We start from the raw sequence: 17,471 nt of genomic DNA on the forward strand, positions 1-17,471 counted from the left end.
CAGGCAAAGGAGCAGGAAAAAAACCCACAAGACCAAATAAATGAAGAGGAAATAGGAAAAATGCCTGAAAAAGAATTTAGAGTAATGATAGTAAAAATGATACAAAATCTCGATAACAAAATAGAGAAAGTACAAGAAACAGTTCATAAGAACTCAGAAAAACAAACAGCAATGGATAACAAAATAACTGAAATTAAAAATACTCTTTATAATCCTTAAAAAAAAATACTCTAGATGCTATAACCAGCAGAATGACTGAGGCAGAAGAATGAATAAGTGAGTTGGAAGATCGAATGGGGGAAATAACTGCCACAGAGCAGGAAAAAGAAAAAAGAATAAAAAGATTAGAAGACAGTCTCAGAGACCTCAGTGATAACCTTAAACGTACCAACATTCGAATTATAGGCATCCCAGAAGAAGAAGAAAACAAGAAAGGGTCTGAGAAAATATTTGAAGAGGTTATAGTGGAAAACTTCCCCAACATGGGAAAGGAAATAATTCACCAAGTCCAAGAAGCACAGAGAGTCCCATACAGAATAAACCCAAGGAGAAATACACCAAGACACATATTAATCAAACTAACGACAATTAAACACAAAGAAAAAATATTAAAAGCAGCAAGAGAAAAGCAACAACCAACATATAAGGGAAAACCCATAAGGATAACAGCTGACATTTCTACAGAAACTCTGCAGGCCAGAAGGGAATGGCAGGATATACTGAAAGTCCTGAAAGAGAGACACCTACAGCCAAGAATACTCTACCCAGCAAGAATCTCATTCAGATTTGAGGGAGAACTCAAAAGCTTTCCAGACAAGCAAAAGTTAAGAGAATTCAGCACCACCAAACCAGCCTTACAACAAGTGCTAAAGGAACTTCTCTGAGGAGGAAACACAAGAAAAGGAAAACACCTACAAATACAAACCCAAAACAATTAAGAAAATGGTCATTGGAACACACATGTCAATAATCACTTTAAATGTCAATGGATTAAATGCTCCAACCAAAAGACACAGACTGCCTGAATGGATACAAAAACAAGACCCTTCTATATGCTGCCTACAAGAAACCCACTTCAGACCAAGGGATACATATAGACTGAAAGTAAAGGGATGGAAAAAGATATTCCATGCAAATGGAAGTCAAAAGAAAGCTGGAGTAGCAATACTCATATCAGACAAATTAGACTTGAAAGTAAAGACTATTAAAAGAGACAAGGAAGGACACTACATAATGATCAAGGGATCCATTCAAGAAGAACATATCACAATGGTAAATATCTATGCCCCCAATATAGGAGCACCTCAATACATAAGGCAAATGCTAACAGCTATAAAAGGGGACATTGACAGTAACACAATAATAGTGGGAGACTTGAACACCCCACTTACATCAATGGACAGATCATCAAAACAGAAAATAAATAAAGACACACAAGCTTTAAATGACACATTAGACTATCTCGACTTAGTGGATATTTATAGGACATTCCATCCAAAAACGACAGACTACACTTTCTTCTCAAGTGCACACAGAACATTTTCCAGGATAGATCACATCTTGGGTCACAAATCAAACCTCGGCAAATTCAAGAAAATTGAAATCATATCAAGCATCTTCTCAGACCACAATGCCATGAGACTAGATATCAATTACAGGAAGAAAACTGCAAAAAAGACAAACACATGGAGGCTAAACAATTCACTCTTAAACAACCAAGGAATCACTAAAGAAATCAAAGAGGAAATCAAAAAATATCTAGAAACAAATGACAACGAAGACTCAACAACCCAAAACCTATGGGATGCAGCAAAAGCAGTTCTAAGAGGGAAGTTTATAGCAATACAGTCCTACCTTAAGAAACAAGAAAATGATCGAATAAACAACCTAACCTTACACCTAAAACAACTAGAGAAAGAACAAAGAAACCCCAAAGTGAGCAGAAGGAAAGAAATCATAAAGATCAGAGCAGAAATAAATGAAAAAGAAAGGAAAGAAACCATAAGAAAAATAAATGAAACTAAAAGCTGGTTCTTTGAGAAAATTAACAAAATTGATAAACCATTAGCCAGACTCATCAAGAAAAAAAGGGAGAAGATGCAAATCAACAGAATTAGAAATGAAAAAGGGGAAGTCACAACGGACACCTCAGAAATACAAAACATCATGAGAGACTACTACAAGCACCTATATGCCAATCAATTGGATAACCTGGAAGAAATGGATACATTCTTAGAAAAATACAATCTTCCAAGACTGAACCAGGAAGAAATAGAAACCATGAACAGACCAATCACAAGTACAGAAATTGAGGCAGTGATTAAAAATCTCCCAACACACAAAAGCCCAGGACCAGATGGATTCACGGGCGAATTCTATCAAACATTTCGAGAAGAGCTAACACCTATCCTTCTCAAACTCTTCCAAAATACTGCAGAAGGCAGAGCACTCCCAAACTCATTCTACGAGGCCACCATCACCCTGATACCAAAACCAGGCAAAGATGTCACAAAAAAAGAAAACTACAGACCAATATCACTGATGAATATAGATGCAAAAATCCTCAACAAAATACTAGCTAACAGACTGCAACAGCACATTAAAAAAATCATACACCATGATCAAGTGGGGTTTATCCCTGGGATGCAAGGATTCTTCAATATACACAAATCAATCAACGTGATACATCATATCAACAAATTGAAGGATAAAAACCATATGATCATTTCAATAGATGCAGAAAAAGCTTTTGACTAAGTTCAACATCCATTTATGATAAAAGCTCTCCAGAAAATGGGCATAGAAGGAAATTACCTCAACATAATAAAAGCCATATATGAAAAACCAAAAGCCAATATCGTTCTCAATGGGGAAAAACTGGAAGAATTCCCTCTAAGAACAGGAACAAGACAAGGGTGTCCACTCTCACCACTATTATTCAACATAGTTTTGGAAGTTTTAGCCACAGCAATCAGAGAAGAAAAAGAAATCAAAGGAATCCAAATTGGAAAAGAAGAAGTCAAATTGTCACTCTTTGCAGATGACATGATATTATACATAGAAAACCCTAAAGACTCTACCAGAAAACTGCTAACGCTGATGAATTTAGTAAAGTAGCAGGATACAAAATTAACACACAGAAATCTCTTGCATTCCTATACACTAACAACGGAAGAGCAGAAAGAGAAATTAAGGAAACTCTCCCATTCACCATTGCAACCAAAGGAATAAAATACCTAGGAATAAACCTGCCTAAGGAGGCAAAAGATCTGTATGCAGAAAACTTTAAGACATTGACGAAAGAAATCAAAGACGACACAAACAGATGGAGGGACATACCATGTTCCTGGATTGGAAGAATCAACATCGTCAAAATGACTGTATTACCCAAAGCAATTTACAGATTCAATGCAATCCCGATCAAATTACCAACGGCATTTTTCACAGAACTAGAGCAAGACATCTTACGATTTGTATGGAAACGCAAAAGACCCCGAATAGCCAAAGCAATCTTGAGAAGGAAAAATGGAGTTGGTGGAATCAGGCTTCCTGACTTCAAACTATACTACAAGGCCATAGTGATCAAGACAGTGCGGTTCTGGCACAAAAATAGAAAGGAAGATCAATGGAATAGAATAGAGAACTCAGAAGTAAGCCCAAACACATATGGGCACCTTATCTTTGACAAAGGAGGCATGAGTATACAATGGAAAAAAGACAGCCTCTTCAATAAGTGGTGTTGGGAAAATTGGACAGCAACATGTAAAAGAATGAAATTAGAACACTTCCTAACACTATACACAAAAATAAACTCCAAATGGATTAAAGACCTACATGTAAGGCCAGACACTATAAAACTCCTAGAGGAAAACATAGGCAGAACACTCTATGACATCCATCAAAGCAACATCCTTTTTGACCCACCTCCTAGAATCAGGGAAATAAAATCAAGAATAAATGAATGGGACCTCATGAAACTTAAAAGCTTTTGCACAGCAAAAGAAACCATAAACAAGACTAAAAGGCAACCCTCAGAATGGGAAAAAATAATTGCCTATGAAACAACGGACAAAGGATTAACCTCCAAAATATACAAGCAGCTCATGAAGCTTAATACCAAAAAAGCAAATAACGCAATCCACAAATGGGCAGAAGACCTAAATAGACATTTCTCCAAAGAAGACATACAGATGGCCAACAAACACATGGAAAGATGCTCCACATCACTCATCATCAGAGAAATGCAAGTCAAAGCCACAATGAGGTATCACCTCACACCAGTCAGAATGGCCATCATCACAAAATCTGGAAACAACAAATGTCGGAGAGGGTGTGGAGAAAAGGGAACTCTCCTGCACTGTTGGTGGGACTGTAAATTGGTACAGCCACTATGGAAAACAATTTGGAGGTTCCTTAAAAAACTACACATAGAATTACCATATGATCCAGTCATCCCACTACTGGGCATATACCCAAAGAAAACCATAATCCCAAAAGAAACTTGTACCATAATGTTTATTGCAGCACTATTTACAATAGCCAGGACATGGAAGCAACCTAAATTCCCATCAACAAATGAATGGATACAGAAGATGTGGCATATATATACAATGGAATATTACTCAGCTATGAAAAGGGATGAGATGGAGCTATATGTCATGAGGTGGATAGAACTACAATCTGTCATACATAGTGAAGTAAGTCAGAAAGAGAAGGACAAATATTGTATGCTAACTCACATATACGGAATCTGAAAATGGTACTGATGAACTCAATGACAAGAATAAGGATGCAGATACAGAGAATGGACTGGAGAACTCGAGGTATGGGAGGGGGAGGGGGGTGAAGGGGAAACTGAGACGAAGCGAGAGAGTAGCACAGACATATATATACTACCAACTGTAAAATAGTCAGTGGGAAGTTGTTGTATAACAAAGGGAGTCCAGCTTGAGGATGGAAGATGCCTTGGAGGACTGGGGCAGGGAGGGTGGGGGGGACCCGAGGGGGGGGGGTCGGGGAAGGGAGGGAGTACGGGGATGTGTGTATGGAAACAGATGATTGAACCTGGTGTACCCCCCCCCCAAAAAAAAAAAAAAGACATCTGATAACTCTACCTTGTACCAGGAATATCAAATATGATAATTTATATATTTATGTATGTGTGGATGTATGTTTTGATTATATCTATTGATAGTTTACAGTTAAATTCCCCTAAATCCTGGGTATCTCCAACCAATAAACATGGATTTCAAGGTTTCTGGTTTATTATAAATGCTTTAATTAAAAACTTCTCTTGTCGATAAGTCCATGCCTGTGGAGGCAACATGGAGTTGTAGATAACATTTACTGAATTAAGTAAAGAAAAAATAATTTTAATAAGTATTATTCTTAGCTAAATATTCTGCGTTAACTCACTTTTTACCCATTTTACTCTTGATCTGTGTAGACAGAGAATGAAGCAGTCAATATAAAGGTCATGTGTACAAAAAAAAGTGGATTAATCCTCTCTCCTCCACACAATACAGTTAAGTGAACTAGATGAAAGATTAAAGTCTGTTCTCAACAACAGAGGAGAAAAATTGAAAAGTAAAAATTAATCAAAACATCTAAAATATTTTCTTAAAGAGCAAGTATAAAAGAACTGAAAATAGAGCTCTATGCATGAATGAAAATACTCTACTTAAAAAGAGAGGAGGATTTAAGATTAAAAACTTGCCTTATTTTTGAACACACATATTGGGATTTATCTTTTATCCTCCCCATATACATAAATAGTATTGGAAAGAAAGAACTAAATTTAAATTGAACAGCTGTTACTTACTGGGCACCTACTCTTTGCTAGACACTGGACTAAGTGTTACGTATGCCTTATCATTGTAACATATATCATTGAAATGCATACTGTTTTGATACCACTTTCCTAAATAGCAAACTCATGTTTAGAGAAGGTAGTAAATTGGTGTAAGATTAAAAGCTAGTAATTGTTGGATCTGAGGTCTGGACTTCACTGATGAGGTTTTTGTGCCAGAGTTCTTAACTCTGACTCTATAACCATTGCATTTGGGTTGAATGTTTGAACTTTTTTTAAAAATTAACTTTATTTTTTAAGAGCAGTTTTAGACTTATAGCAAAATTGAAAAAAACGTATAGAGATTTCTTTTCTATCTCCTGTCCTTACCCATACATAGCTTCCCCTATTAGGACCATCCCCCATCAGAGTAGAACATTTGCTACAACTGATGAACCTACACTGACAGACCATATCACCCAAAGTCCATTGGTTATACTCAAAGTTCACTCTTGGTGTTGTATATTCTATGAGTTTGGACAAATGTATAAAGGAGATGTGACCATCATTACGGTATCATACAGAGTATTTTCACTGCCCTGAAACTCCTCTGTGTTCCACCTATTCCTCCTTCCCCCCACCCTTAACCTGTGGCAACCACAGACCTTTTTGTTGTCCTTACAGTTTAGCCTTTTCCAGAATGTCATTTAGGTGGCATCATATAGAATGCAACCTTTTAAGGTTCACTTCTTATTTTTTTAAAAAGAAATAAAATTTTAATATTTTTGAACATATTTTAAAAAAGCAGTAAACTTGATTCTAGAGTTCAAAGACTACAAAAGCCATGTTATAGGTGATCACCTGCATCTGGTAGACCCACTGAGCATGGGCTGCAAACACCAAAACAGCTGGACAATAAAAAGATAAGTCCACTTCCTCTCATTTGTATACATCAGACAATTTTCTTTAACCAATGCAGTGAAGTCTTGTATTAGAAATGCTTTTGAACCTGTACGGTTGGCTGCAAAGGAGGGGAAACAATTGTTTGGTTCTTAAGATTGTCTCTGGATTGGAATTTAGATATCTTCTGCTTTTTTTCCCTTTCTTTTCTTTGTTTATCTTTCCTTTTTCATTTTTCCCCCCTTTTTACAAACACTTAGATATTTATTATAGCCCCAGAGATTCTGGTTAAAAAGCTGGCTAGCCTAGGTGGGGGCGGAGGATGGGGCTGGGATTTTTCTTGCGGCACAGCTCAGGTCAGGGTCCAAGCTGCAGTAGAGCTGGGACACGGTCCTGCTCCGAGCTGGCTCCGATTCCTCTGCAGACGCCCGCACTTGATGGTGCTCCTCGGCGTCTCCTGTTTTTTGTGGGTGGCACAGGTGGCACAGATGTCACAGCGGCCAGGAGGCTGAAGCGGGTGCTGGACCCATCTGCCCGGGCTGTTGCCTTTTCCCCACCCACTCCTCGCACCTGCTTTAGCTCTGGGGCAACACCTCCCGCACTGACTGGACTTTGTTCTCCATAGATCCAGCACTGAGGGTGAGGAGTGAGCCGAGGGGGCCCGGTGGGCCCTGGGATTCTCCAGGGGCGACTGCATAGAGCGTGGCCCTGGTGGAGACCCCGCATCAAGAGGGCCGGATGGGTAGCCGACTCCTTCATGCTCTCTGTGCCCTTCACAAGGAAGCCGTGGTGGACGAGCCGGGTGTTGGGGCCCGCCCGCAGCAGCGCGCTCTGCGGAAGGCGGAGGTGCTGGACCGAGCCCGGCCCGGCCGCCTGTGCACTCGGTGCCCCGGGCCGTGCGCGGCTCCGCAGCCCGATCATGCCGCCGGAAGTGACCGCTGGTGCCGCCGGAAGTGACCGCTGGTGCCGCCGCTGCGCAGCTCATCCCGCTGCCTGCGCTCCGCGGTGTGGGCCTGGACCTGCTGCCTAGGCCTCGCTCCGGGGTGTCTGGGTCTGGTCTCCGGCGCCACCCACACGAAGCCTCCCGGTGCCGCTTGCTCAGCCTGTGGGTCCGGGGCAGCCCCTGCGGCTCCTAGAGCAGCTGGGGACTCTGCCCCGTCGTCTCTGCCACGCCGAGGGCCGGTCTGCACACATCAGCACCTGTGCTGCAGGCCTGGCCCCAGTGGTGAGCTTTTTGTACTAAACATAGGATGGTTTTGATTATACATTATTTCATAACCTAGTTACATCACATAGAGACGAATGATCTTTGGAAGGTTTTTCACAAATGAGGGCTTTAAATATACACACACACATTGTGAAGAAAATAACTAAAATAGCGTATTATTTAATGGTCAGTGTCATTGGTTGTTTTGTAATTTATTCTGTAGAAGGAGGGCAAAGAACCCAGGTGTTAATTAGGGTTTCTCACCAGAGCACGATTGCTACACCCAGTAGGTACTCAGGTAAACTTGACTTCCTTTTTCTAGATTATATTAAGTAGAAGGTGTATTTTTCCCCCTTCAAGCATGACTTCTCATTGAAAAATTTTTTTAATCAATTTTGGACTCTATAGCCAATATCAAATACATCTGGTTGTCTAATAGATAACTCATAATGGTTGGCCCAGGATAATCTATATTTTTAATTCTGCTTATTCTGAATAAATGCTTTTTGTAATGAGCATCCGTGGTCAGATATGGATTAACTGTATTCTGGGAAAATTACCTATTCATCTTTCTTGCCTTTTGCATCATTTAGATGTCACTGATATAGTCTCTATAGAGGAAAAAAAATGATACCATTTTGAGGTGACTTCTTGTGATTTAGGACTTCTTACGATTCTTTACTGTAACTTGAATTTATTTCAATAGTGAAGTAAAAGAGAATAAGACTGGCCAAGAGAAACTTAAGACCAAAATGATCTTTCATTTTGGACCTGATGATCAAAAATTTGAGCAAGACGGTACAGAAGTCCTAGGATACTTTCTGATAAAAGTATTCACATTCATTCCAGGAGAATTACAAGTAAGGGGCTCTTTCACTAGGCATACATGCTCCCAGTGATTATTACAGTATAACGAAGTCTCTATAACAAACCAAAAGCTTACTTCCTAGCTTTTGGTAACCTTCTAAAAGCGATGAAACAAAAAAGTAGCTCCAAAAAATACTTTAGATGTTCCCTAGAAGTTTTCTGTATTGAAGTACAATCTATATGTCCCTAACATATATTTTACACTGCAAAAGAAAGTTTTATATATATATATACACCTTCCTTAAATTAAACTAGATGTTAAGAATCCAGAAAACCATGAAAACCATTATAAATTTGCAATAGGAACTCAAGATTTCTTTGTTTTTTTAAATTTAGAATGGAATATATGAACAAGTATATAGTTTATTCATATTAGAACTCAAACATTAGGAATTTTTGTTCAGATTTATAGACTCTGTGGTTATTGTTACTTTTTTGCACATTTCTGTAATTACTCTTAGCAAAATCCCAAGAAGCTTGAAGTCAGTGTGATCCGGTGGATCACTTTAGTGTTGCACGAATTTAACTTCAGAGTTTGACTTCAGACTGTACTACTGAGTAGCTGAGGGTTTTTGGCTACACTTAACTTCTCTGAGTATCACATTTCCAGTTGTAAAATGCGAATTATAAATTCTACCTTGAGCTGTTGGAGGATGAAGTGAAACTCTTACTAAACACTCAGCAATATATAGATGTTAGTTGCCCTTCTTGCTTTCCCCTCAATCCTATGAAGTTGTTAAAATCAATGGGAACTCTTTCTGGTATTGGTATATGATGAACATGTTCATGTAGAGCTAAGGAAAAAAACAGAAACCATACACATCTTAATGTTTATATGTTTTAAATGGAAGCATTTTTACAGACTTTAAGAAATTGAGGAAATCTTGGTATTAGTAATGGCAAATGCCTTTTCTCAAAATGGCCTTTCTAGCGCATACGGTAAACACCAGATTTTTGCAAATAGTCTCCCAAGCCTCCGTCAGATAAGTTTTATTCATTGTGCTTTTGGAAAATGCTGAAGGGCTACAACGCATTCATAAATGTGTTCAAGGAAAGTGTTCTTTGTTAGTTTCAAAACGTCTACATTTTTTCCCCTTAGATATATCTCATAGGTATTTCATTTCTATTTTTTATTCCCTATTCTTGTGATTTAGTTCTTGTCTGGCAAAAGCCTAGTTTACATTTTCTTTTTCGTAAATTTTTATTTAACTAACTGAAGCTAGCGTTAGTTCATTATATCTGAATCAGATGATTTTTTATACTTAATGATGGTCCTTAAGGATATGTTTGAAAGTTTTGCCTTGGAAAGGAAAATAAGCAATGTGTCTGCAGATTGTACTAAAATGAGTTGACTTCTGATGAAAAAAATAGGATAAGGTGGTAGTTTTGAAGTGTCAGAGTTGGAAGTATAACATTTCCCTCAGTAATTAACTAGAATTTTAAAAACTTTAAAAATAGGCAAGCAACTTAAGCTCAAAGTATATATTAAGGATTTTTTCTGCCACTGTATTTTTTTTCGTGGTGTAATAAAAGCTTGAATATCTTTGAGACAATCTGCCTCAGTCATCAAATTGGCGAGAGTTCTTATCTCCAAGGCATACTGACATTGGATAAATGCTTTTTTGATAAAGCTGGTATCTGAAATTTTAGGAGCAAGACACTTCAGAATTTTCTATTATTCCACTGCTGGGCTTCTTACATGGTAGATGATGAAGAAACTAAAAGTGAGAGAGGGAAATGAAAGTATGATGGCCACCAGGTCTAGTGAATACCCCAATGCTCAATAAAAGGAAGACAGAGCTATAGTTCTAATATAATTTAACTGAACAATATGTCTCCAAGGTGAAGGTAGATTTTAATCTGAATAAACAACGTCAGATACACACACACACACACACACACACACACATATACACTATTTTTGGTTCAAAAGAACTCTAGGATTAGAGAGATTTTATAGCTTTTACTCATGGGCAGAAACAAGAGGACTTAACATTTAATATAAAAATGGTTTATCTTAAATCTTTGTAGATTTAATATAACTCCATATGTTTTCTCCAGAAATGGGAAAGAGATGGCTTAGCTCTCTGTAAAAATCCCATATGCCTCAATTATGAGACCCATGGAATATCTGCACATCCATTCAGTAGATGTCAAAGGGATCTCTTACTTAGCTGAAGTCTCCATATTAGCAAAGAGCGAGGAGCTTGAGTCATATTCTGCATTTAAAACGTTGTGATAGAAATTTTACTGTTCCTTATGATGAATTGGCCCCGGCTAAAGAAAATGTCAAGTTACTTTCCTTTTAGCTAGAAGGATATGAATTCAATGTTGAAATGGTACTTAACATTAATCATAATGATTAGAGTGCCCGATTGGCAGAACACTATTAAAAAAGAGATGGACTATCTTTAATAAATAAAATGTGAAAGTGAATTTATGTAATATGTATAATTACTGAATGTAATTCATGAAGGGTGGACCTATACCTGGAGCCTGATGAGGGTGGGTATAAAAGAATTTTGTGGCGAATAATCTGGGCTACTGGCGTATAGAAGATTCTGGAGTTGTGGAATTTTTTGGAGGAACTGAAGTGTTTTGTGAGTTAAAGAGGTGAGCTTTATGAAAATGAAACCCCCAGTGATGTTTGGATTCAAAACTCAGATTGAGGAAGAATTTAAAGAAGGGATGGAGTCTAGAAGGAGCTATGGGAAGATGGAGCATTTGATGGGGAGGGAGTAGTGGTAGGGTGTGAGTGCTATTGTGATACACATTGGAGGAATGAACAGGATGATACGATACTGTGGAGAAATTCAGGAAGTTCTCCTACATCATAACGTTGCTCAGCATTCATTCATATTGTATCCTAAAGTGGCAAAACCATAAGGTGCTTTGGAATCCTAGGGAGAATCGACTCCAAGGAGAGTTGTCATTAAGAGAAATCAGTTTCTGTGACCAAGTCAATAAGAACACTGCTGGCACTAGTGGTTAAGGGCTTACATGGAGTCTAGGAGAGTGGGATCAGGGACCCTAGTTACAAGTAAGGACTTGAAGTTTTATGGAAGCCTCGGTGAGGGTGGGAAAGCAGAGTGTGCAAGTTTTCAGTAAACATAATTGCAGTGGGATCTCTTAGTAAATACACTTATTGAAAACAGATAGTGGGTATTTTATACTTGTTAATGGAATGAATACTTTCTTTAAAGAAACAGGATTGGCAAGACAGACTCATGTTTCACAGTTGTTCACTGTCTTCTTTCACACCCTATATTCTAGCCATGTTGGTCTATTTATAGTCCCTTCAGCTTGCCTTGTTTACTCATCACACTTGGTAATGTGAACTTCCTGTACCTCTTGCCCCAAACTCTTTCCTTCTCTTCTTTGCTTCTTTCTCTCAGACCATGATGAAGACTTCTCTGAGGCAGGCCTTCCTTGAATCATCCTGGCCAAGCCCCTTCTTCATACTCTCTTGGTTCTCTGTGCTTCCATCCATCATAGCATCGAACACATTGTCTTGTTTTAGTGAACTGTGAGTGCTTTCAGATCAGAAGCTGTTTCAGTTCTGTTATTCATATCATGGTGCTTGGTCCTGAGTAGGTGTGCTCAGTAAATATTTGTTGAATGAATGAATGAAAATAAGCAGAACCAAGTACTTTCTGGCACTATATGTATTCATAATAGAATTCCTTAGTCTTTGAACCATGAAACAAAATTTTTTGCAGATAGTCTTTTTCAGAATTCCATTGTGCAAGGGCTTTTATTCTGACTAAGCATGGGAAAGGTTTCTCCTGACTTCATGCAAATTACACAGAGATAGAACTGGTTATCTGACAGATGAATCAGTGTATCAAATGTCTCAAATTGCTGCATTTGCTGTACTTTTCTCCGAAGTTAGATAACTAAGTCTCTAACCTAATTAGAATATAAGGATTTGTGGGTTTTAATATTGGGTTAAGCATCAAAACTTAGAGTGAAGTTAGACACATTATTTTAGTGTTCTATAGCCATGTCCACATTAAGATAATCATATTTCTTTTTTTTTGTATGCTGCCTCAAAGCCTTTTTAGAAAGAAGGGTATAAATAAATTCATATAACTGCAACAGGAATGTTATTCTCTAGGGATAGTTTGGGGAATTGTGTTTCAGCCTATCCATCTGAGTAATAAAATCCTGCCTTTGGAGTCTTCTGAAGGAGGAAAAAAAAAACCAGATTCATGAATTATCCGGGTTTCACTGGAGAATATTGACCTGTCTAGAGTGAACCCCAGTTGAGTTGTGTCTCCAGCTGTCAGTGTTTTCCTTTTCCCTAGTACTACCTCCTCCTCTCTTGTCATTCACTTGATTAGAAGAATAGCACTTTGGCTCCCCAATATGATCTTGACCCAAGAGGGGCTAATAATATGGAACTGAGTCTAAGGGATTCTATTGTCTAAATACATTCTAGTGGCTTTGGTATGGAGGAGGTGTATGTATACTAAAGAACTGCTGACAGTAGTGGTTTTCCCGAATATAAACCAGGAAACAATAGACTCCAGTCTTCACTGAGGGAGAGGAATGAAGCAGAAATGAATGAACATAGCAAAGAGGCATACAGAGGATGTGCTGGGTTATCTGTAGCTATAAGGTGTTGGTTCATTTTTTTCCTGAGGATTTCCCTGCCGAGACCAGCTCGGCGACTCGAGGTGAGTGACGGGTGCTGCAAGCTTGAAGAAGACACAGACTGAAGAGAAAAGTGGGACGGGGGGGGCGGGGGGGGGGGGGGGCTCAAGACCTCTCGGATCAAGAGCCCTGCTGACTCATCCCAGGTTGCTTTTATTGAGTTCTTCCGCTAACATTCTCAGGTTACACCCATAAACAATCAAAGGCCTCACATGACTGAGGCAATTATCTTTGTTTGCTTCCTGGGTCCGAGTTGAGCAGGTGTGGATCTGAGCTGGGCGTGGAGAGCAAAACAGCCCTGGGGGCAGGAGACCTCTCTCAAAAGGATTAAGGGTCTGTGCCCCACCCGTGTTGGCCCCTCTGCGACTGTGCCTGTCTTAGGTTGTTCCTCTCTTGAGGAATCTTACCCGTCTCTGGCTAACCAGTCATCCTCCAGGGCCAAACAGGGTGATATAAGGAAGGCTCTATGCACCACCCCTGTTGGCCCCTCTGCGGCTGTGCCTGTCTTAGGTTGTTCCTCCTCTGAGGAATCTTACCAGTCTTTGGCTAACCAGCCGTCCTTCAGGGCCAAACAGGGTGATATTAGTCTCCATGCCCCACACCCTCAGCTCCTCCACTGCTCAAGCAGGACATTCTGAATCCCATCGCTCGGCCCACATACTTCAACATTTTCAAGGTTTCAGAAAGGCTCCTGAATGTCATCCCACATTTTCCCAGCCACTCTGTATTCCTATAATAATTAAACCCCGATTAGGAGTTCCAGCTCACGGACATTTCTGTGACTTGCAGGCTGAAGAATCTAATTCTTAAGATTTGAGCCCTTTTCAAAATTTGCTCTAAGGGAAGAGTTGGAAATTAATTCACAGTAAGTATACATGACTGATAATATCTCAGAACCCGCTCTGCCCCAATCAAACATTCTAATTTTTTAAGAAATTCAAAATTTGATTGAAAGAAATGGCACTTCGTGAGAAAATTTAGGAATCAGGGTTTGTTTCCTTCCTCTTTCTTCCCTCTCTTCTAAATTCCTCCTTTTTCATTGAAAGACTTAGTGGAGAGAGGATGTTGGACCTCTGAACTCATGGCAATAAGTAGCTTTCTATTAATATTTTGTCTGAGGGTAGAACACACTTGCAGATCTTGAGTCCCTCATTGGCAAAGCAACTTCAACCCCTGTTTCTCCACATCTGTGAACTGTAGCGATGCAGTGTGCTGTAGTGGTTAAGACAGAAACTGAAGAGGCAAGCTGCTTATCCACTGTACGACATTTTGCAAGTTACACTTCTGATTCTCAGTATTTTCCTCAGCATAACAGACACAGTTTTACCTACATTTAGGACTGTTGTGAGATTAAATGTGATAAAGCATGTGACACAAGAAATCACCACTCTCATGAACAGCACAGCTTCACACTCTTACTCACAGCTCCTCTCCATTCATCTTCCACTTCCAGTTTGAGACCACGTCTTCATTTTTACCTCAAGCAGCATGAAAGAGGTACCTCTTCCAGAAGCTCTACATTCCCTACTGCTGCCCATATAGACTATAGATTGGAACTGAAAGGAACCTTAGAAGTCTAGCCTGATCACTGTTTCTCTGTTGGGGAAGATGAGCATCAGGGTGAAAACCTGGCCTGAATTCCTAACAGCTACTAGTGCAAGGCCTCTTCTAAGTAATATTTTCCTGTTGGTGTACCTGGGGAACAGAAAGTTCCAAGGTGAGCACCTCCTGTCTTGTTGGGTTTCTGAAGAACCCTTTAGACCAGTGCTTCCCCAACTTTTGCCCTGGGATGCTTCTGAAGGCAGATGGGAGATAAATCATCTTTAGGGGCCTGGCAGAAGAAATATCCCAACCACTTTTTAAAAATGTTTTAGTTTATATTGAAGTATAGTTGATTAACACTGTTATGTTAGTTTCAGGTGTACAGCAAAGTGATTCAATTATTCATATACATGCATCTATTCTTTTCCAGATTTTTTTTTCCCATTTAGGTTACTACAGAATACTGAACTTAATTCTCTGTGCTATGCAGTAGGTCCTTGTTGGTTACCTATTTTAAGTATTTTTTGAAGTGATGTTTTATCTTTAAAATTCATATACAGTTTACATTTTTTCTCCAGAATATAGCCCCATGCTTGTTTTAATATAAAAGAGAAGTTTTAAGTGTCATACTATTGAATAACATTGTTCCATGTAGTGCTAAAATTATCCCATGGCTTCTGTGCTCCCAGGACACTATTGTGTCCTTAAATTTCTACAACTTGAAAAATAAGGCATTTGGATGTCATATTTTAATGAGGTGGTTATTTTCTCCACTGCCCTCCATGTAGTCAGAAGACCAGAAAGGCTGACTCTAATAGAGCTTACCTTACAGGAATAACAGCAGTAAAACAACAGTTATAAATAGATTGCTGTTTATGTGGTACTTACATTTTGCAATGCTCGTACTATAATCTCACATTTCTAGACTCTGGTGCTTTGGAAATATCACTGAGCTAAACGAGTTACTTCCTGACTCTAATTTATTCCTATTTTAATACCTTTAATATTTATGTATATTATAAACATAATACAGCAGATGTTTAAAAGTGTAAACTAAATTCATACTTTTTGAACCATGGAGTTAATATGTTAGGTATTGAAAAAATTGGGGGATATTGGTTCCATAACCAGACAGAAAAGGAATAAATTTATTTATAAGCTCAGTGAATTGCAAAGGGAACTTCCAGGTAGTTGTTATGGGCTTCTATGCATGGATTCTTCATTACGTAGAGAGCGAATGTAATTAGCAGAATCTTTTTTTAAAGTGCACATCAACCCCAAGGATGAAATGCAGCCATGAAATAGGCATCTCAAGTTCTGGAAGCTATAAATTACCCATGCTATAACTTAATCTTCTGCATATTCTCCAGATAGCAACCCTGAGTTCCCCGGAGTGATATGCTCTTATTTTCTCCCCATGTGCATTTGACTCTATTCTTTATTGAATTTTTTAAAAAGAGTTTAAAAAAATGGGCTTGGTTTATTGCTCCTAATAAAATAAATGTAATCTGAATACTCAAGGATATAATCAGATCATAGCACTTGAATTGTATTACTAACACGGCCATAAAATGAGTGGTACACTAAAAAAAGCCCACCATGCAAGCTGATCTTGTCACTGTGCCCCATTCATCTTTTCTTGCCATTTTCAGTCTGTCAGCACTTTTTCCCCACTCTTTGGGTTGCACCTAGTGCTTTTTCACACATCTTTCACTGATGCCTTGTTACCTTCCAGTTTAACATACAGAGATAGGCAGAATTGTTGTACCCCATTTATGCATCCTTAGGCTTTGGACTCTAAATCCATCGCCTGATCACTCTGCCTGCTCATTTCTGTCTTTGCTCATTAAGTCAGATGCTAATGCAGGAAAAGGGGTATTTATCATGTTGATGTTTCTCAACAATTAATCTTTAAACTCTCTGAACCTCGCAGTGTGACGTTTGTTCCTCATGGTGATCTCTAATAGAAAAATGAAGCAATAGCAAATGTTTTTTTACTTCCTAAGTAAAGTTTAAAGTCATAGACAAAAGATGAGAATGTCTTTATAAAGATTTTAAATAAATCTTTACAAGAACTAATTTAACTGGTATTTTAATTTTTAGAGGAGAGAGGCTAAGTGATATTTTTCTCTTAGCTTTGGAAGGTTTTTATTTATTTTATTATTAAAATACTGTAATCTTACTAGATCATGAAAATTTTGACCATTATTAAACCCAATTCCCAGATTTAGTACAGCACAATTAATCTGAATCTATAGATCTTTACTCAGTAAAAATGTGAGCAATGTTATAATAAATTCTGTTAAAATAAAAATTAAGTTCAGAAGTGGTCACAGCACTGGAATATCACTGATGGACATTCCTATTGCTCAACTGAGAAATCTTATTTAATATTATTCAATAAAAATCAATATTTTACAAAAATACATATTTTATTTTTATACTCAATTCTGGAATGATTTTCTCCTCTGCTTTTTCCTGCTTTGTGGGCACTAGAGGGGAGCCATTTGA

Source organism: Hippopotamus amphibius, chromosome 2, assembly GCF_030028045.1.
Source record: "Hippopotamus amphibius kiboko isolate mHipAmp2 chromosome 2, mHipAmp2.hap2, whole genome shotgun sequence".
In the NCBI taxonomy this organism is placed as follows: Eukaryota; Metazoa; Chordata; class Mammalia; order Artiodactyla; family Hippopotamidae; genus Hippopotamus; species Hippopotamus amphibius.